At 55.7% G+C, this 20,789-nt stretch overlaps 1 protein-coding gene across 7 annotated transcripts in view; it reads left to right on the forward strand.

Moving 5' to 3' along the window:
- RIMBP2 (RIMS binding protein 2) overlaps positions 1 to 20,789 on the forward strand; it is a 205,767-nt gene that overhangs the window by 111,867 nt on the left and 73,111 nt on the right. For all 7 annotated transcript variants that reach the window (XM_059408179.1, XM_059408182.1, XM_059408180.1 and 4 more), the window contains exons 3-4: positions 4,832 to 4,921; positions 14,170 to 14,292. The gene's annotated coding sequence lies outside the window, so the exon portion shown is untranslated. The remainder of the gene's footprint in view (positions 1 to 4,831; positions 4,922 to 14,169; positions 14,293 to 20,789) is intronic.

Here is a 20,789-nt window from a genome sequence, read left to right on the forward strand (position 1 = left end):
GTTTCTGGGTGGCCCCTTTCAAGGTGTGTCCTCATGTGGCCTTTCCTTGACACACGTGCAGAGATTGCTCTCCTGCCTCTTCTCATAAGGGCATGGGTTCTGGTGGATTAAAGCCCCACCTTGTGACCTCATTTAATTACTGCCCTAAAGGCTCCATCTCTGAATATAGTCATAAGGGGAGATTAGGGCTTCAATATCTGAATCTGGGGGCACAGAGTTCAGTCCTTCGTGGGTGGCCAAGGCAACAGAGGAGGTAAGCACAAGTGGGCAAACTTATCTTTGGTGACCCTATATCTTCTTTCTCTCCTCACACACAGGGAGTGCACCCCCACCCCATCCTGACTACACCTAGCACCCCCTGACCTCACCCCACAGATCTTTTATTCTCATCAGATCTGAATCTTTTTTTTTCTTAACAAAATGCCCAATTTATAAGCTAACTCAACCTGTAGACATATCTGTTATGGGAAGGAGTGCACAGTGTATGTTTTATCTGAATTAAGAGCCAATATTTAAAAACAGGGATGTTTCAGATAGAAACCCAGACTTCCAGCTCCCCAAAACCAGGACCAGCTGGGTTCCCTTCCCACTGGCTGGAGCCGGGTTGCCATTGGCCTCTTTAGATGGGCAAGAGCATTTCCAATCACTGCATTTCTTATCACTCTAGAATATCCTTGTTTTGGGGCCAGCCTACCCTGTTATGTTGCCTGCTTACTCCCTGGGGTGTTCGAATTTGTATGCTTGGGTCCTTCTCTTTCTCTCTTATCGTTATCAGAATTTATTCTTTCCCCCCATATTTTTGCTTAAGAGGAGATAAAAAAGTGAAATAAGCCTATTCCAGGTTAATGCATTAGTGGATATTAACAGATCAAAACACTCAGTGTAACTGGCTCTTCCTGCAGTTGCCATTTGAGGGAGGTTCTAGGGGTACAGGGTCCCAGTGGTCCTCAGATCAGATCCCAGAGCTCTGGTCGGGCCTGCTGGAGCTGGCCCTAACTTCTGTGTATTCCTCTAAGAAGTGGAATGGAGACCTTTGCTCCTCTTCCCTTGTGTGCTTGAAGATAGTCGGATTTAGCAAAGCATCCGTGCATCTTGGTTCTTCCAGGGCAGGCCCTGTCTCACCATGCACCTCCCGTTTGGTAAACCCGAAACCCTCTGACTCTGTTTGACTTCACACACTTAAAGGGCGTAAGGCTCCACCTGTTCCCATGGCGATGCTTAAACCCTCCCGAGGAAAGCAAATCCGCGATATCCCTGCAGAAGCAAGCAAACACACTGGTGCTGGCTGTGCTCTCTTCACGCCGCTATTTCGGGTCAGGAGCACAGAGCTAGGGGGTGATTTCATGCAGTGGTGTTGGGAAAGTTCTTCATTATCTCCGTCCTGGTGATGCATGAGTCACCAGATCCTCGTCTTCAGGCCGTGGGTGTGTGTCGTCAAACTCAGATCCCGGCTCTCAGATGCGGTCCCAAGTCACCAGTGCTGCACCTGCACAGCCAGGGACGGCAGTGGGGGCATGACTTATGCCGTGGCACGGAATGTGGCACATGTGCACCTGGCGTCCGAGGGACCGGTGTGGCTGGCCGCTCACCCTGGGCTGTGGAAAGCCTTGCTACTCAGACAAGAGTGTCATATTATGTTAAATCCACCCTGTCCTCCTCCTCCCTCTCCTGAGAATTGTCATAGCCAGTGCCACCCGCGCCTGCTGGGAGACTCATTTTGTCGTGTTGCGACCACAAGCCCACATCTTTTGGGGGCCTGCCGGTCTCAAGCATGCGACCAATACACAAGGTGATCTGTATTTTGCTTGGTGGCATTTCTTTGGTGGTGCAGATTAATTCAGAAAGGAGCCCTTTAATTGGAGCAGGGACGGCGTCCCCGGGTGGGCAGCTCTGGTCCTGCACGGTGTCAATGATGAGAGCTTCCAGGGTAAGTCTTCTCACTTCTCAGCATCTTAATAGGATCAGAAGCATGAACAGCAGGCATTTTCAGAATCTTCCCCTAAGTTCTGCATATACATGCATGTCAGGGCGGCCTCGGGCCCATTATGACAAGGGGTACCGTTGGCAGTGACTGTAGTATGCAGGACAAGACCACAGGACCACCCCTTCCCCCACAGCAATCGGCCCCATTGCCCCCGCCCCCAGCCACCTCTAGGCTTTCTCAGGGGGTAAACAGCAAGTGTGGATAAAGCGAGGTGTCCATAAAGTGGGCAGTGAGTCCCAGTCTTTGCAGGCTCACACTGGTATCTTCTCTCTCTTCCTCGGGCCTTTGCTGGGTGTTTCTGTCAGTGAACGGGCTTCTTTCGGCATCATTACCCGAAGCGCTTTGGCACCTAGCTTGGGTATTTTGTGATAATTTCAGTGTAGGTTGGAGGATTGTTTCGGGATGGTTTTGTTTATAGCAGCTGCCTTTGTGCGGTTGGCTTTTCTAGGGGAGTGGGGGAGGGGCAGTAAACTAAGTGGTACCCGAAGTGCCCGTTCATGCTTGGACCGATGTGGAGAAATGCCGTCCTCCAGACAGGGGGGTGGTTCTTTTCCTCGGCGTGGGGACACCATGGATCGGTGCTTCCTGGAGAGGATTTAGGTCCTGAGCTTGTTTTCTTGGGAAGATTGATTTCATCAGGGTAAGCTGCTGCCCTCGAGTCACTGAGAAGGAATATAAACAAAACAAGTGGATGAACCATTTCTATAGCCCCCAGATAACTGGGTGAGAGGGCCAGCACCATTCCCCTTCCTGATGCCCCTTTCCTGCAGCCCACTTTCCTAGATGCGATGCAGAGAGAGATGTCGTTTGGTGGTGGTACGTGGGAGATGGGGAGATGTAGGCAAATGTGGTATCTGCGCTAGGGAAGGGATACCCATTTGAGCCAAGATCGTGTGCTCAGGGTTGTGTGAGAATTACTGCATGGCGTCTCCATGCCTCCCGGTCCGGTAGTAGGCACTTCTACATCCTTAGATCTCAGAAAGTGTGGAAGTGTCAGACAGCCTACTCGAGACCACGCAGGTTGCAAGGGGAAGACTGGAGGCTATAGTTCAGCTGTTTGACCTCAGAATCCATACTCCAACCCCTAGGACCCCTGAGTGTCTCCTCTGATCCTCTGAGATATGGCTGTGTTTGTTGACTGCCGGGAATCAGAAGTCTCCAAGGTCAAGGCTCTGGTGTTTCAATGAGTACACTGACTCTCTTTAGATCACCAGTGTTACGGAGAATATCTCCCAAGGAGGCAGTGTAATGGACAGATGATCAAGCTCATTCCTGTCGGTGGAGGAATCATGGTTCCCGGAGCAAAATACCACTAGTATGGTGTGTGGCCAAGGCATGTGGCTGTTGCTTCCTTGTGTTTTATCACCATGGAAATGAGGCAGGTGCCAAAGAGTGGAGGAGCTCCTGCTGATGGTGGTGGAGTGGAAGAGATGTTGACCAAAATGGGACCTGGGAATAGCCAGAAGGAGCCTCCTTCCTGGGGGAAAGTGTCTGAATCCACAGGACTCTGCCCCTCTCCTGTTGAGAGGGCGAATGGAACAAAAAACCAGAGCGCTCAAGGAGAGCCGCCAGATGAGTTCAAGCCCCGAGGGAGTGACCTGAAGGATGGGGTAACAGGGAAATGGCAGGCCTGACTGCTGGAGGCTGAGGCGTCGCCAGACACCTCCTGCTGTGGCCGTTGTCTCTGTTGCCTCCTTCTTGTTCCTTTTGGATGGATGGCCTCCCTTCTTTCCCCTTTGGGAGAACCCTCAGTGTACTTATTGAAGTCATTTTCAGATTGCTTTATTATTTTTATTTCCTCTGGGTTAAATGCATCCTGATTATTGATTTTATTGGATCTGTTTAGTACTGTGAGGTGTTTTTTTTATTCTTTTTTAAAAAATTGTTTTGGAATTTCTATTTTCAGACTATTCTTTAATGGGGAGTTGTACCCCCAGCTTCTCTTTCTGTGCTCAGTCCCACACACCCTGACTGACCTCTTTGCAGTGACTACACCACACCCTGAATGTCCCTAGTCTTGAATTAGGTTTTATTACCGGTAGCTCACAGCTCCCACACTAGGTGATATTAGGGCATAACCCAGAGCAGACACCGAGCCAGGCGGCTGCTCCCTCTGCTTCCCCAGGTGCATTACCTCACAGAAGCTCGAACTCTGGGCAGACATCGGTTACTTTCAGCTTTCTTCTCTGGCTGGGGGCTGGGCCAGCCTCAGGTCAGGCACTGAGCTCTGCTCGGATCTCTTGCCTCATGTGGGAACTCTGTGTCCCACATATACTAGAAAACCAACCCAATCAAGCCTGGACTCCCAATTCTGTGTCTGTGTCTGGGTGGAGAATCTGGAGGGTCCCAGAGTCCTGCTTGCCACCAGGGCTCTAGCCATTCCTCATCCTCAGAGATTTTAACCTCATTTTTGAGCAGGACAAACCCTTCAAAATTTTCTCTAGCATTTGTTATGGGGATGTGTTTGGAGGAGTGTTTGTGAGGAAAGGGTCAGGTCAGAGCTTGACTTAACAAGATTGCCTTGTTGGGATACAGACATTTAAAGCAGGTAAGCTCACCACATGTTGGGGTTGATTTGTTTGCTGGGAACCTCACGATGTACTTAATACGTATTATTTCACTGTGTCCTTGTAACATCATTGTGGAGCACTGCTACTCTCATCCTATAGACAGGACACTCACGGCTCAGACGGAACACAGCAGCTGGCCCCACATCACACGCTAACACACTACAGCATCACCCCCAAACCGGGGCCTACCTCCCAAATCGGAGCTCTTAGCCACCAGGCCCTGCCACATCCCTGAATCAAAGGGGTCGTCTCACAAAGCTCTTTTCTTCCATCCTAGGAAAATGAACTGAAGGATGCCGCCCAGCGGCAGCACCGCCTGAGACCGCATGATGCCGGCCTTCCCGCAAGGGCATGGCAGCCTGACAAGGTAAGGGGGGAGAGAGTGGGGGCAGCGTGGCAGGAAGGGGTCGGGGCCAGAGGACATCACACAATGTCACCCAGTGCGTAGGTGGCCAGCTCCTCGGTCACCCCTCCTCTGTTCCTTCACGTGACGCCCGCACAAAGCACTCAGTGGTGTTGCAGTCAATGTCCACTGGTGATCTCCACCTGGAAGTCTGTTGGGATCATGTCTTCAACAACAAGGCCAGAGCAGACCCTTTGGTGTCCCCCATTCCAGGCCTTCTCATTCCGGTCCTCCCCCAGCTTTTATCAGCCCTGGTCCGTGGCAGTGCCATCCACCCAGCTCCCCGGGGCAAGGTGCTGGGAGCCATCTGGATTCTTCTCTGACCTCACACCTGCATCAGGCTCGTCCACCAACAAGCCACATCAGACCTCCCCTCCTCATCGTCTCCATCTCTGTCACAGCCTCCAGGCCACCACCTTCTCCTGCCTCGAGGCCGAAAACATCGCCTAACTGGCCCACCTCCGTGGCGTCCTTAGTGGTAGGGCCAGCTGACAAAGCTCCTTGGAGCAGCCTTCCAACGCCTCCCATAAACGAGAGTGTCGCGCCTCCCCCTGGCTCCAACGTGTTCAACCTGACCTGCCCGTTCGCCATTGACTTGTGAGGTTCTGGCCAGTCTGACGTTTTTGTCGCTCAGTCCACCCAGCTTGACTCAGCACTCAGGAAGTTCCTCTGCTTAGAATCCTACCTTCTCACCGTCATAGACCTGCCGCCTTCTGGGCACGCATTCCGAAGGGTCACCTTCTCGGCAAGGCTGTCCATGGCTGCATGCCCTGTGCCCGTCCCTCACTCCTCCTCTGGTCTCCGCGACCTCACTGGTTTCGTCTTCTTGTATCTCTGATCACGTAGTCTATCACGCATCTGTAATTATGTGTCCGTCTCCCTGCTGTGAGAATGCCGGCTCCCAGGGAGCAGAAGCCTTTGCTGTCGTATTCCTCCGTGTATCCCCGGCTGCCGTAACAGCCCGCGTCGTCGGTGTTCCGAGAGGACCGGTGGATGACTGACTGACTGTAGACTGTCGTCGGTGCTCTGGGAGGACCGGTGGATGACTGACCGGCAGACTGTGCTTGCTCATTCCACAGCCAGCCTCGCGAACGCATACCTCAGCGAGTTCTAACACCGAGTTCTAACAGTTCCCCCCAATGGGAACTTTCTTGATTTGACACTTACTTTTCTGCCTTCCGGTTGGCCAATTTTTTTAAAAAATATGTGCTTTTCAGAAAATAACAAGGGTTAGTAAGCATGGGGAGACATTAGAACCCTTGTGCATTGTTGATGGGAAGGGAAATATGGGGCAGCTGCCGTAGAAGACAGGATGGCGGCTCCTTAAGAAATTAAAAGTAGAGCGACCGTATGCTCCAGTCCTTCTGCTTCCGGGTGGATACCCAAAGGAATGGCAAGGAAGGCCTGGGAGAGAAATCAGTACACCAGCGTCCCAAGAAGCGTTGCTCACACTGGCCAGAAGGCAGAAGCTGCCCAAGTATCCTTCAGCGGCTAAACGGAGAAAGAGACCGTGGTCATTATTTATAATGAAATACTCCCCAGCCTTCAAAAGATGGACATTCTGATACCTGCAATCACGTGGATGAACCTTGGGGATGCTATGCTTGGGGACACAAGCCAGTCCCAGAAGACAGATGCTGTGTGCTTCCACTCAGGTCCCTAGAGATCCAGGGACCTAGATCCTCAGAGACAGAGAGTGGAGCAGTAGGAGCCACGGGCGGGGAAGGGAGGGCTCGCGTGTCGTGGGGACAGAGGCTCAGTTTGGGAAGGACAAAGAGAACCCCGGAGATGGATGGAGGCAACGGTGGCACAGCAGTGTGACTGTCTTGTGCCGCCAAGCTCTATGTTTTAAACTGGCCTGGAGGGTTCGATTTTAGGTGATATGTCTTCACACTGTTTTTTAAGAGCTGTGTGCTCAGTGCGTCTCAGCCTCGGTGTAGCCCCTCCCCCTCTCTCCCACCAGCCCCCAGTCTCTCTGCGTTCTTTCTTCCCAGATCTGCTCTTGGGAGGGGCTCTGATAAACTCAGTCCCACAGAAGCACGAATGCCTCAGGAGGCTTAGCGACTCCCTCTGCCCGGGACTATTTTTGCTTAAGCAGGAACAGAAACGTGAAGTCGCGCTGGTATTTCAGGCAGCAGGTGCAGGCTGAGAATAGGGCTGGTGGGAGGTGGCTGTAGGGCCCGTTGAACCTGGGACTGTTTTCGCTCTTCTGCTCGCCCCAGGTGCACTTCTGTCCCCGCCCAGGCAGGCCTTCTGGGCCTGGAGTGGTGGTCGCAGCTTGGCGAAGGCACCGAGATAGAGGAGAAGCAGGGGAGACGGTCCTGCCTAGGGGCGTCCAGCGTGGTCGCTGCTGGTCGGCAAAGGGTTAGAGTTGGAGCCCTTGGGCATCACCGCCCCGTGAGCTTTCCTCTCCTGCACATGCTGCGTGGCTGTGCCCACAGGCAGCCTGGCTCCCGGAGGACCCTCACAAAACCCAACCTGTTTTCACTGAAGGCCCGAGACGTCTTCCTATGCTGCCTCTCCGCCTTGGCCTTTTATTTTATTTTTATTTTATTTTAAAGATTTTATTTATTTATTTGACAGACAGAGATCACAAGCAAGTAGAGAGGCAGGCAGAGAGAGAGGAGAAAGCAGGCTCCCCGCTGAGCAGAGAGCCTGATGCGGGGCTCGATCCCAGGACCCTGAGATCATGACCTGAGCCAAAGGCAGAGGCTTTAACCCACGGAGCCACCTGGGCACCCCCCGCCTTGGCCTTTTAAACAAGGCTGTGAGGCCCAGCCATGAGCTTCTATGCCTTTCCGCTCTGCAGAGGTGTGTGAGGGCGCCCGGTGACTCACCCGCACGGACGGGAATAGCAGGGCTTTCGGGAGAAGGCAGGGAGACTCAGCCGTGGGCTCTGCCCGGCCCCGCCTTGCACTCCGCGGGCTCAGCGTTGCCGCCCGGTGCCTGGGCTGGCTGCGGGAAAGAGAGAGAGGTGGGGGCGGGCATGGGAGGGGTTGGGGTTGGGGGTAGGAGATAGGGTTGGGGGGGGACAGGGCGGGGAGAGGGAAGGCGTGAGAAACAGCAGTTCTCACCAGACTGTCCCGGGGTGGGTATGTGTGTCCCGGGGGTCACGAGGAGAGGCAAAGGGGCCGGGATGGTTCGTGCTGCTGAATTAAGTATTGAACTGCTCAGCACCAGATTTGTGGGGGTGGAGGAGCTGTCCCTACAGAAACACAGGGAACCCTCCTGGTTCTCAGGGTGGGGTCTAGAAATTGCCAGTGCCCTCAGCTGAGTTTGGCTTGGGATTGCAATCTGCTTCTTAGGGGCCCCAGTGAAGAAAGTGGTACTAATGACCCGGGCTCATAATTATGGAAGCAGACAGATGCGTATTCTCTGTCTTCCCTGAAGCTTGCCCAGAAACAATTGCCGCTTAAGGGTAAAGTCCGATGTGGGCTTCCGTGGAATACTGGGTCGAGTTCCTCGGGACAGGCCCCCCTGTGCAAGGAAACAAATGAGCTGGAGACCCAGGACACCACGCAGAGAAGCAGTTTGATGCCCTTCCGACTGGCAAACCCCACTGTTGACTCATGTCAAAAAAGTCATTCAGGTGTCCCATTTGCCTGGGTCCAGAGGGGCCTGCGAGGCTGTCCCTGAATAGGGCAGCTGTTCCTGTGGTAGCTGGGAGGTTGGGGCACCTTCTCGGGGAGCGATCGCTGCCAGATGGCTCGGGCTGCTTTTCCACCTGCTGCCCCTGTGGCCGCCACCAGCAGAAATGGGAGGAGCGGCTGGATGGGGAGCCCCAGGCTTCACGTGCTGCTGGGTCTGCGTGTGGCCAGAGGGTCCCAGGACAATAGGAAAACCCGGTGGTGCCTTGAGTCCTGCAACCAGGTGGCAAAATCCGTGACCTGTGACCCATCACCTGTGACCCTTGCCTGCTTTCTGGACAGAAATGTGCATGTGGCTGGAACTCTGGGTCCGGTCCTGAGTCCCGGGTGTGGAAGGCGATCGTCCCGCTCATCAGCTGATCTCCCTCTTTCTCCACGGCGAGGAGATGGCAGGCGTTCATAGGGACAACACCCGTGCAGGCATCTGGGGTCTGTCGGGCGAGGGCCCCTGGCTGGAAGGAGCGGACCCAGGCCCAGGGCTCACGCCTCTGTGCCATCTGTCCTTCCTCAATACAAAATCTTCTCTGAGCGAACGCAGCTTTCCATTGCTTGGGAGCAAAGGAGGCATCGTCTGGGCCCCTGACTTTGACCATCTAGGAACTTCTCCTATTTCCTGTGTTTTTTATGAGTCATAGTTTATATGTCTTAGTGAAAACCTCTTTATGTCTTTTTTGCTCTCCTGAGACTTCTTTCTCCATCCCTGGCTCGGTTCCCAGAGGATGTTCTAGTCCAAGTGCTGGCTGGCAGGGGTAGGGCTGGTCCCCTCCTCCTGCCCACTCCCACCCCCCAGGAGCACTTTCTGCTGCTGGAAGGGACCGGCTTTGAGCCCTGGCAGTGGCAGCAGGGCCCAGGGAACCGCTAAGCCCCTGGGCCTCTCCACCGAGTCTCCTGGTGCCCTCAGGGCTGGGACAGCCCCTGGCAGTGAGGGAAGGCTGAGTGCCGGGTGAGGGGCCCCTCTGGGCTTCTCACTTGGAGCTGTCTGCTTCTAGGAGGGATCGGCTGCTACCAAACCAGAAAGAACAGCTTCTCTGGGTTGGCTGTTTGGGATTCTTTCCAGCTGCACATAGCAGGGACCTGAGCTCGGTGGCCTGAACACTTGGGGGCGTTACTGTTCTCCGGCAGCAGGATGTCCTGAGCCGGGGATGAGGCCGTGGCTCCTGCCCGCCACCCCTCCCCCCTCCCCCACCCACAGCCATCCTGCTTGGGCCATGACTAGTGTGGATTCTTTTTAGGATTTTATTTTATTAGAGAGAGCGAGTATAAGCAGGGGGAGGGGAGGCAGAGGAGAAGCAGACTCCCCACGGAGCAGGGAGTCCAACACAGGGCTCGATCCCAGGACCCCGGGATCCTGACCCGAACAGATGCGCCACCGAATGAGCCACCCAGGTGCCCCGCGCCATGACTGTTGTGATCTCCAGGACAGCGTGGCTGGTCCACCCCTGTGTCCTCACTGTTACTACAAGAAGAGGAAGAGACAAGGCTTTCTCAGGAAGGGTTGTGTTTTGGAAGGGCGGCTGCCTTCAGAGATTTCGGCTCCATGTCACCCGGAGTCTCCACCTGGGTCACCAGGCTGCCTGGCCTCAAGGGTCCTGAGGCCTAAGTGTGGGCAGGCTGCCTCCCTTGAGGAAAAGAAGCCATCTGCTCACCTTCTCCAGCTTCTGGAAATGCCCACAGACCTCGGCTCGTGGGCCTTCCTGACCCAAAGCCAACAGAACCACATCTTCAAAAATCGGCCTTTTCCGAGCCTGAGCCTCCTGTCTTCCTCCTGTGAGGACCCTCATGATCCCACTGGCTCCACTGGGACCGTCTAGGACAAGGCCCTTGACTCAGTCACCGTGGCAGAGTCCCTTCGCTGGTTCTGGGACATGGGCGTGGACATCTCCGCGGAGTCATAACTCAGTCTACCTCAATCCCCAGTCAGCCCCTTCGCTCACCTCCCCTCCCTGCCAACACACCTTCTGTCCATCCTCGGAAAGACCAGACGAATGACCTGACTCACTCTGATAAACATACAGGGGATGCTATGGTGAATTTTTGGTCAGAGAAATCCCAAAATCCTGGGGGGAGATGAGGTCTGTTAAATGCCAAGAACTCCTGGACCATTCCTAGTTGTCCATCCGTCCCTACCTTTTCTCCCTCACCGTCCTCCGCTCCCCTTCAAAGCACTGACTTCAAGACCAATACAACATGGGTTTTCCCCCCAATATTATCCCTTTCTGTTATGTTACTGCAGGGACCTGCAGTGCTTCTAGGTACCAAAGCACAGCGTTTTGGTCTCCATGTGGGCTGTGCTGGGGTTTCGGGCACCCACGGCCGTGCTAACCGTCCTGTGTGACGTTCCTGAGGGAGAGTGGGCCCAGCGCCTGCCAGGGGGTGCCAGACACACATGGGCAGGTCGGGGTGGTCCCTGCCGGACCCCTGCCCCACGCAGTGCCCCTGGGCATGTGATCTCTGGCTGTCTTGTGTTCTTGGAGAAGTTTAACACCGGAATGCTTATGTTGTCCTGCTCGGGGAGCCCGAATCCCATGTCGGCTACTGGACAACGCAAGAGTCTGACTCTGCTTCTTGGAAAAACCTTACTCCTGTGGACTTTGCTTCTCTGCTGCTGGAGGATGGTTGTCTTTCTAGATTGAACCCAACAGAGTCCCAGGAGGAAATAGTGGGCCCCTTCCAGCAGGGTGGTGGCAGGGGTGGCCGTGGCTGGGGGGGCTGCAGGGAGACGGGGAGAGGGAGAGGCTGTCCAAGTGCACCTGTGGCTGGCGGGGAGGGGAGGACAGTATGTCGGGGTCCCCAGGGCCAGGCAGGTGCCATGATTCGCTGGGAAGACTCTTGAGGCCCCGTGCCCAACCCCGTTCATGGCTGCGACCCATCAGGGAAGGACAGGAAGTAAGGCAGCCGAGGGACGGGAAGATACTGGGGCCGGCCTCCAGCCTCTGGAGCTTCCCGTCGGAGGGACGAGCTCAGTTCCGGCAGCACCAGGCATCACCGCATGCACGAAGGGTTGTCCCAGGAAGTCCAGCAGAGCCCCAGTGCCTGGGGTGTGGCGGCAGTCGTACTGTCCTGGGCACGCCCCAAATCCCAAAGCCTCCCCGAAGGAGAGCAGGCACGCGGCGGAAACCTCATGCTTTGCACAAAGAGTCTGGACACAGGTAGGCTGTCGCATCAGTTGGGGAACCGGGAATAGGAATTGGACTGTGACCCAAAGTACCAGCCGCCCGCCACCGGCCAGCTCTGCCAGCAGGACCGTTCTGAGGACGGCACCTTCGGGCCTGCCGAGAGAGTGCTTCTGTGCACAGACCACCCCAGCAGTCTGCTGGCAAGGGCGCCAACACCAACCTGCCTCTCCTCCCTCCCCTGCTTTCCTGCCGGGGCCTCCCGCCGGCCAAACCTCATCAAGAAGCACGTGGTCTGGGAGACTGGCCTCCTGAGGCCTGGAACCCCACAGGCGGGGGTGGACGGTAGACCAAGAGGGACCAGCAAAATCCATCTGGCTGGGAACACAGCTGCCTTGCATGTGCCCGTCCTCCCCCGGTGTCTTTCCATTCCTGGAGCAGTGACTGCACCGGGCTCTCTTCCAGGCTCCGGTGACAGAGAACTGGGTCACAGGGACAAGTCCTGTCCAACTGGGACTTCGACTCTAATGAGGAGCAACCGCAGGGAAATGTAAACAGCTACACAGATAGTGAGATATTCCGGACAGTGAGAAAGGCCTGTGGGAAATAAAGCACGGCCAAGCAGCGAGGGCACTGGGAGCCAACAAGTGGAAAGGGTTTGTCACCTGGAGTGTGGCGAGACAGCCTGTTTGAGGAAGTGGCATAAATGAGGAGAAGGAGCCAGACCTGCCAGGATTGGTGGCAGGGTTGGGGGTGCATAGGTATTTGGTGTGGTGCAGACAGCATGTGCAAAGGCCCTGTGGCAGGGATGAGTTTGGCTTGTTTATGAGATAAAGGAAGGACCAGTGCAGCCTGAGTAAGAGGGATACAGGGACAGCAAGTCAGATGGGACAGCTGGAGGACCGGAGGCTACAGAGGTATGCAGGAGTCTGGACCCAGTTCTAATTTCCGTGGCAGCCACTAGAGGTTTCCATCAGAGGGAGACAAGCCCTCATTTACATTGGGACGCACGGTGACTGCTGCGGGAGGCTGGCTGCGGAGCCCTGGATGTTCCTCTTGATGAGTTAGAACATGAGACATGATGGCTTCCAGCGAGCCCATGCCCCTAGTGTTTGGGTTCAAGTGTGAGCTCCAATAGATCATGACTTTTTCACCTATAGCATTTGAATTTTTTTTCCACACTCGCTGCCTAATGTTTCATGCTGGAGCAGAATGGCATTTAAATACTTCTGTGAGTCAGAGCTCTCTCTGAGCTCTTAATGACAACCTCCCTGCCACCCCGTGCCATTTAGGAGCACCAAGTGGGGGTGGGGGCTGTCCTTTGCTCCGGTGCCACGGAAGCTGTCAGGTTGAACTCGGACTCTGGACACAGAGGACTGGGAACAGAAAGGGCCTCTTTTGGAGCTGACAAATATGACCCATGGCAGTCTGTTATTGAAGCCATAATTCATGCCGTAACATCCAGGGAGGAGGGAAAGAAATTAAAAGCTTGTGGTTGGGATCAAATATGCCGTGCAGAGAAAACGAATGGGGAAGGAACCGAGGTATCGTCCCTCATCGGTCACATGTCCTCACTGCTTTCAGAGAAGCTGCAGGGGAGAGATGGAGAATTAGTGGTGCCTCCCACCTGAGTTCAAAACCTGGTCCCGGGAGCTGTGGGCTGGGGTTATTAGAACATCCATCATCCTAAAGCACACGGAGTCTTGTTGCCATGTATTCCACGTTTAAGACAAAAGTGAAATTTTTAGGCAAAGGAATTAGTATCCTGGACAATTTGGGTATCACTCATGTGTGTTAGGGTTCTCTGTTCAAAGAACACACAAAATGGTTCAGAGTGGTGTGAGCAAACAAAGAGAATTTCTTGGCCTGCATGACTGGCCAGTTACCTTCAAGCACAGCTTGATCTAGGTGCTCAAATTATGTCCGCAGGATCCTGCTTCTCCCTCTGTGTCTCTTGATTCTATGTCCATTGTGTTGGCTCTGTTCTCAGTCAGATGACCTCCTCATGATGGCTCCAGCTCCAGCCTTATGTCCTCAACTTTCCTAGTCCAGTGGACAAAAGAGGGAGAGAGTCTTCCCACGCTTCTCTACCAGTCCAATGTCTCATTCTGCGTGGATGCAGCTGGGGCTTGGGTCCCTCCCCACCAACCACTATATCCAGGGCATGGGATTGTGCTGATTGGCCAGGCCCGGGTCACAGTCCCCTTCCCGAGCCAGTCTCTGTCGCTGTGAGTGGGGAGGCAGGGGGAGGAGGGATGCTGGGTGCTGACTGTCCACGCACATCCATCCGGGCAGGACAGGACCCACTGCGGCGTCCACAATCCAGGACAAGGGAGGGAAGGATTCCCCAAAATCCGGAGGAGGAAGTGGTCGATGCCAGCTGGGGCCAGACTTGCGTGCTACTCTGTGCGTGCCATCAGCAGCCCCCTCTGTCTGCCCTTGCTTCCCGTAGGTGAGAGCGGAACATGCCTGCCTCTGCCACGCACTCGCTGTAGTGATCAGAGAACGCGACTTGGCTGTGAAGGAGAAGCATCAGCTCCAAGCCAAGCTGGAGAACCTAGAACAGGTCCTCAAGGTAGGACGCGGGCACCCCGGTTTCTTCAGGGCTGGAGCAGGACAAGGGGCTGCGGGACCACAGAGCAGAGAGGGCTTGAGGCTCTGATGCCATCGCCCAGATTTAGGGTCCTCGGGGCTGTCTGCACCATGAGGATGGTATCAAAACGATAAATACCAAAATCCAGTTGTTTCCGGAAGCCGTCCCGTGGAGCTGTTCATGCGTTCCCATTTCTTAGGATGCTAAATGCAGCGGAGTGAGAGCTGGCGGGCGGTGCTTGGAGTGGGAACGGGTGTCCCATTGAGGACCTGGGGTGTCTCCGGGGGCTTCTCATACCTGGTGAATTTTAAACTGTTCCTCACCTTTGTTAGAGAAGAGCTAAGTCAGAAGCTTGCAGGGAGGCCCTTCCGGCATTTCCAGGAGCTGGGCTCCCCACCGATATTTAATGGGGGGGGGGGGGTTGACTGGCTGCTGATGGAATGGAGTCCGCTGAATGAATTCTCAGTGAGGAAACATTGTTTTACATGGAGGAGACTGAATGGTCACCTCTGGTCCCGTAGTGTGGTACCAACAGTGAGTGCAGCAGCTACAGCCCTCCGTCATCAGGGACCGTCCTCCCCTTGCGGGAAACTGTGGGTTCTCAGAGGGACGCAGACCTGTGGCTGGTGGGCACTGGAGTGAGATGGGAATGCGGAGCGACCGCTTTGCTTTGGGGCGATGGAATGTTCTGGAATTTGTGTGATGATTACATACCCTTGTAAATCACTGAAACCCGGGCTCTGCCTGTGCCCCCTGCGATCTCCTCGAAGCAGGGCCCAGGCTGGACCTGAACGCCCTGCTGCCCCCCGTTTGCTCTGGATTTAGAATAGCACAGACAGGGATGAGGTCTGACCACGCAGTCATGCGTTTCCGCAGCACACAGACGACCGTCTGAGCTCCCTGGAGGCGCGGAGTGTGGCCGTCCCACCCTGCTGTCCGAGCTCGGATCGACGTGGGTGTTGTGGTGCATGGGTGGTGGGACCAGCCCGGTCAAGGGAGGCGGCCACGTCGAAGTAAGCGTGGCTCTTCCTCAGTGGTTTTGACCAGGGAGGAAAGTGAGAGCAAGAAGAAATGGGAATTCAAATGGGCTTGTCCTTTCCACGGGGGTGGTTCTACGGCCAAGAAAGTGAAGGTCCGCAGATTTGTGAAGCCTGACGTGAGCGGCACGTCTTGCACATGGGCTGGGGAGTGCGGCACAGAGGGGGACGGGCCAGGGCGGGGGCTGGGGGGGCTCCCTGTGTCTCGAACAGAATCGCCCTCCAGCACGGTGACTGCGAGATGCACACACGTCGCCTCCACTGGTACCGACTGAAAAACACCGTGATTTTCATGCTGCTGCTATCATTTTTGTCTTGATAATAGAAAGGATATTCAGAATTAGCCTTTGTTGTTATCTGGGTGGCAGAGCTCATCGGTGGTGACCGCCGGGTGGGAGCGGAGGGGCCCCGGTGCAGGGGAGGCGAAGATGCTGACCTGCCAGCCTGTTCGGGGTCGCGCCCAGCCAGCCGCTCACGGAACCACACCCACTGCTGGCTTTAACGGAATTGCAACAGAATGTATTTGTTTCCTTTCAGGATCTAAAAGCTTTTAGGGAAAGACCTAAGATTGAATTTGGGGCTGTTTTCTAAGACAATCCAGCTAGAAAAATACTGAAACTGCCCCCTGCCCCCCACATAGTCCAAACCAATACTGTTTAACCCCATTGAAATCCCTCCTGATCTGCAGACGTTTAAAGGTAGTAACTGATGACTTCATTATGTGCCTTTGTGTTTTTGTCACCCTTCTGTGGGAGTCTGTGGTCAGACTCTGGATGCCGTGGCCTGCGCGGGATGAGCAAGGGCCGCCGGGGAAGGAGGACCCGCACGGGGCAGGCCGCGGGTGGCCGGAGGGTTGACGCGGGCACTGCATCCGAGGTGCCCATGGGGCCTGAGTTTCCTGGCAACCCGGGTGTAAAGGGACATCCAAGCGGTTACTTAACTCTGGGACATCCCAGCGGTTACTTAACTCTGGCTCCCGGAGAGAGGGGGCCGGTTTTTCAGGAGAACACAGCAGCTGCACGCACTTGTCTTGGTGTGGGAAGCCCCTCTAACTTAGAAAGACTAGAACTTTCCGTTGGCGACACAGAAGGTCCATCTCACAGCGACTTCTGAGGATGCCCTCTCTCTGGGCTACTCTGTGCCTCCAACCTTCGGGGGCTTTTCTCCGGGAAGAAGGGCCAATGGCTTTCACAGCCCCTTCTTGTGCTGTTAGCAAGGAAAACAGGAAAACCGCCAAAGCTGGATTGCACTGCAAGAACCCAAGAAAACTTCTGCATGGTGGGAATTAGAGAACCGGAAAAGTAATGCTCAGACCCATTCCTCATCTGTGGAATCTAAAATTACCAAGAGACGGCAGAATGCACAGAACACTGGGATCTGTACACTGTGACATGGCACAGGCAGCCTCGTGCATGCTGGTCAAAGCCCCGGTGTCCGCATCGGGGACACAGGCATACTTGAGTATGTCTCAGCAACATCTACACTGACGAGACACACTGCTGTTCCCGAGTCCCCCGGTGGCTGGTTGTAGGACAGTTTGGCCCTCTATCTATCCAGCCACAGGTATTGGTTGAGCACTGACCTCCTGCTACCGGTCCAGGCCCAGTGGACAGTGCAGTTGGCAGCATGGCGCCCACAGAGAAAGTCAGCAAAGACGATAACTGATGTGCCTGAGACAGAATGTTAGGGACCCTGAAAGGACACAGATTGGGGGAAGGAACAGGAGGGCTGCAGTGTCTCTGTGGGGAGGGACTCTCCCAGACATGCCCACTGCATGGGGGGGGGCTTGTCAGTACTCAGAGGAGCAGTGCTCTAGGCAGTGGGGAGCACAGATGGCTCGGTACCTGAGGCAGGCCGTGTGCAAAGACCAGCAGGGCAGCCACCCGGCAGTGGGGGTGGGGTATCAGGTGGAAATGCCCTGGATTGGGGTTCGCTGGGGCAGAGCCTCACAGGACAAAGCAGAACGTGTTCTATGGGTCCTTACACACTGTATCTGTCAGGAATCATCACAGTACTGCTGCGTAACAACCATCCCCACGCTCGGTAGCCCCCACGTTGCTCAGGAGTCTGTGGGCCAGCTTAGCGTAGCTTGTTGTCTTGGCTGGACGTGGCTGAGCACTTCCTCTGGGCCCGGCCAGGGGTCCCGGAGCCAGCTGGCTATGGGCTGGCATCTGATGGTTTTGTCAGGGGGACTGACTTTGTTCCTCATTGCTCTGTCCTCCGGCGGGCTGCAGGAGCAGTGGGTCCTCCTGAGCTCCAGATCAACTCAGGCAGGGACTCAGAGTTGGGGCACATGGTGTGGTCAGCTTGCGGCCGGTGCTGCGGGAGTGTGGGCGTGCTTCCTGTTTGTGAAGGTCACACCAGGGCACACCAAGACCGGCATGAGGAGCAGGGGGACCCACGAGGGGCCGCACTCCGGACACAGCTGAGGGTGGCTTCCACAGGGGCTTCAGGGGAGAGCAAGAGGTGGGCGTTTTAGGGGGCTTCCAGCGGGAAGTCAACACAGTGTGCTGAGGCCTGGATGTGGGCCGTGGAACCAGTGACCAGTGTGGTGACGAGGGTGGCACCGAGGGCCAGGCTGTGAGTTCCGCTGCGATGCAGAACATCGGCTCTGTAGGGTCAGGGGTCAGGGTCACCTTGCTGGAGGTGGGGTGCACTGTGACCACAGGATCCTCTGTGCAGAAGGAGCCTCTGTCCTCGTTCTGGAGACCATCCCACTAATAATCATCAAGAAGGTGGCTCCGTTCCGTTACAGATGAGGCGTGAGGTGGAAGGGATTCATTCAGGGTCAAGGGTGATGGTCAGATGCAGTCACAACGTCTGGTCACTTGGCGGTCTGGCAGTCACAGCTGACTAAATTATATCACTGCGTAGCTGACGCCGTTGTCCGAGCCCCCGAGTGAAGAGGGGCAGAGGGGACACGACGCTCTGCAGACGCAGCACGCCCATTTTATGCAAATGAGGGGTGACCACAGCCGCACGCTGTGCCAGCGTGCATTTCAGGTCAGTCCCCACCGATAACGAGTCTACGGGCCACATTCATTCATTGGCTTTTGTTTCCAAATATCACTGAGAATTCAGTCTAGCTCAGGATGCTGTGTGGCCTGCCTCCGATGGTCTGTAACGCATTATGTAAATCACGAGTCCACCGGCACACGGTTCCTGCGGAGGCCTTCCCGCCGTATCAGGGGACTGGGCGCCTGAGCAGCCCGAAGAGTGGGGCCTGAAGGCTGATTGGAGGATGCGGGTTTCCGGCACCTTGAACCCTTCCAGAGCTGCTGCCTTGGCCTGGAGAGAGACCAGCGAAGCCCACATCTAAGGGCACCCTGTACATCCAGTGTATTTAATGAGCACCTAACATGTGCCAGACTCTCCAGGCACTGGACCAAAGTGACCTAAGTCCACAGCCTTATTCACACCAAGTTAGCAAATTACCGCACGTGTCAGGTGGTGACAAGTATAAGGGGGAAAGATGCAGGTTCTTCTCTGCGTGCAGTGCTCGGGGACGGCCTCCCAGATGGTGGGACATCTGGGCGGGGACCTGGGTGCAGGGAAGGAGAGCGTGCAGAGCAGCCACAAAGGCTGAGACGCGTGGGTGCCTGGCATGTCTGAGGAGCATGAGGGGCCACAGCTACAGAAACAGGAAGCAGTTGAAGTCAGGAGGACAGAGACCAGGAAGGGTCAGGCTTGCAGGCTGAGCCCTGCTGGACCCCTTCCAGCACTTCCCATGGCTATGCTCCCTCCAGCCCAGGGCCTTTGCACTTGCTGTGCCTCGTGTCTGATTGCTTTTGTCCCAGTCACCTTCCAGGAGGCAGTGCATGCCATGGGGCAGGTTCCATATCTTCTCTGCACGTCCATATATGCCCAGTGCCCATACAAGCATAGAGAAACCATGTAGTAAACACGGTTGAACGATGGGCATAGGATACTCCTCTAAGTCTGCCCGTGGAGCTAGTCACTTCCTAGCGACCTGCTCACTACAGCCGCTCAGTATGCCCTGCCCGAGTCATGCCCCAGACCCCGTTTGCCGCACTGCGGCCACAGCCACGATGGTAAAAGAACGCAAAATAGCTGCTTACCCCTAGCAATCACTGCTTATTGCCGAGATTAAAATCTGAACTCTTACCACAGGACCCCACACCGTCCCCCACCCTGACCCCCTTCACCCTGTGCCCAGCCATGCTGGCCTTCTCTTTCGGGAACATACACCTGTTTCCACCCCAGGACATTTGCACTTACAGTTTGGAATGCTGTTTGTCTCTGTCTTGGTCTTGTGTCACTTGTGTTACATCTCCCGACCCTCTCGTCTAGAGGAGCCACTGTCCTGCCCGTCCCCACCACTGTGCCCAATTCCATTCTCTTCAAAAACACCCATCCTGTTGTTTTGTTCACTCATGTGCTGTTTTCCCTACCGAAGGTAACCTCCCGAAGACAGGATGTTCTGGCGTCTAGGACAAAATCTGGCATACAGTGGGCACTCGGCACCTATCCGCCGATGCAGTAGGTTAGGAACCGAGTGAATGCAGGGCAAGCCAGCGGGAGGTCTGCCGTTGCCGACGCACTCTGTGTCACGGGGAGCACCGCGCAGGTGGGGCCTGCAGTCAAGGATGCTTGTCGGGGAGGGTCGCCTGCGCCTGGCGCAGACAGACGGAGTGTCTCCACGAGGAGAAAGTGCTGGGGCACTCACGGTTCCCACCACGTGCGTGGCCCGGCTGGGCTGCCCAGCGGTCCTGGCGCAAGTATCTGACCTGGAGCAAGTATCTGACCTGGAGCTAGCTGGAGTGTCTTGTCCTCCAGCATCTCAGACTCAAAGATTGTGCAAGAAGGCCTGAGTGCTTTCCACATGGACCGCCTGCTGCCCGGGACTTGTTCTGCCGGGCACAGCTGGCTCCTTCTGCTCTGCCTTCTTGCTCAGGGCCCAGAATGCAGGGTTGTTTGTTAGATGGAACAGTGTCCATCTGTAGTTGAGAACTGGACAAGAGGGCCGGCAGGGGAGCGTGGCCCACCCCAAAGAGCTCAGCCTGGGCATGGCTGACGGAGCCACGAAGCAGACAGGGCCCAGCAGGTGTGGCCACATCTCCGGGTGGCCTGGGGGCAGCTTCCGGGAATGGGGCCGCAGCCTAGGAGGGAAGCTGCTGGATGGCCGTGGTGGGGTGAGCAGGGTCCCCCCACATCCGTGTCCACTCAGAGCCTGTGAGTGTGACGGTGTCTGGAAGGTGGGCCCTGCAGATGGGATGGAGTGAGGCCCGCACCGGGTCGCGGGCCTCTCTAGCAAGACTGCGGAGTGGGGCTGGGAGTGGCACGGCTTCGTCAGGAACATCATGCTGTTACTTGAGATTCCTGAGTGCTCTTGGTCCGACATGCGCGAGGCCAGCGGCAGGTTACAGGGGAGGCTGTGTCAGTCTGGAGGTCGGACCCAGGTACACAGAAACGTTCTCAATT

Source organism: Mustela nigripes, chromosome 8, assembly GCF_022355385.1.
Source record: "Mustela nigripes isolate SB6536 chromosome 8, MUSNIG.SB6536, whole genome shotgun sequence".
NCBI lineage: Eukaryota > Metazoa > Chordata > Mammalia > Carnivora > Mustelidae > Mustela > Mustela nigripes.